The 632-nt window shown below is 30.1% G+C and overlaps 1 pseudogene; it reads right to left on the bottom strand.

Annotated features, from left to right (window-relative positions):
- Window positions 1-304: 304 nt before the first annotated feature.
- On the bottom strand, window positions 305-405 carry LOC143396037 (U6 spliceosomal RNA; annotated as a pseudogene).
- Window positions 406-632: the final 227 nt, after the last annotated feature.

A 632-nucleotide genomic window follows, 5' to 3' on the forward strand; every position in this document is an offset into this window, starting at 1 on the left:
GATACAAGTATAGCAAAATTATAACTACAAAGGCATTATAACTATACTTGTGTAGTTATAATTGTAGCAAAGAAATATACCTACACAACTATAGCCAATTGATTTATTATTATCATTTGCATTTGGCTACATTAAAAAACTTTATTGAGATGTAATTCACATATCAGTTTGCCAACTTGAAGTGAATTATAATTGAATTATAATTCAATCATTGTTGGTATATTAAAGTACAGTTTTAAAAAAGTATATAAAAAGCAACATGGAATGTATCATTTAAATTATTTCAAGTATATGATTCAGTGGCATTAATAAAATATGCTTCACAAAGTTACACATCATCCTTGCAATAGGGGTCATGATAGTTTTCTCTGTATCGTTCCATTTTTAGTACGTTTGTTGAAGCAAGAAATGGCCACATAATTTTTAACAAAAGTACAAAAGCAGTTGAGTGGAGGAAGGATACACTCCTCCACAGACGGATATCCATTTGCAAACTGGATGCCCATCAGCAAAACCACAACAAAACAACCTAACCTAAATATCACATTTTATACAATAATCAGTCAAGATGAATCATGGGTTTCTATGTAAAACACAAATCTATAAGGCTTTTAGAAGAAAACATAGGGGGA

This window comes from Callospermophilus lateralis, chromosome 3, assembly GCF_048772815.1.
Source record: "Callospermophilus lateralis isolate mCalLat2 chromosome 3, mCalLat2.hap1, whole genome shotgun sequence".
Taxonomy (NCBI): domain Eukaryota; kingdom Metazoa; phylum Chordata; class Mammalia; order Rodentia; family Sciuridae; genus Callospermophilus; species Callospermophilus lateralis.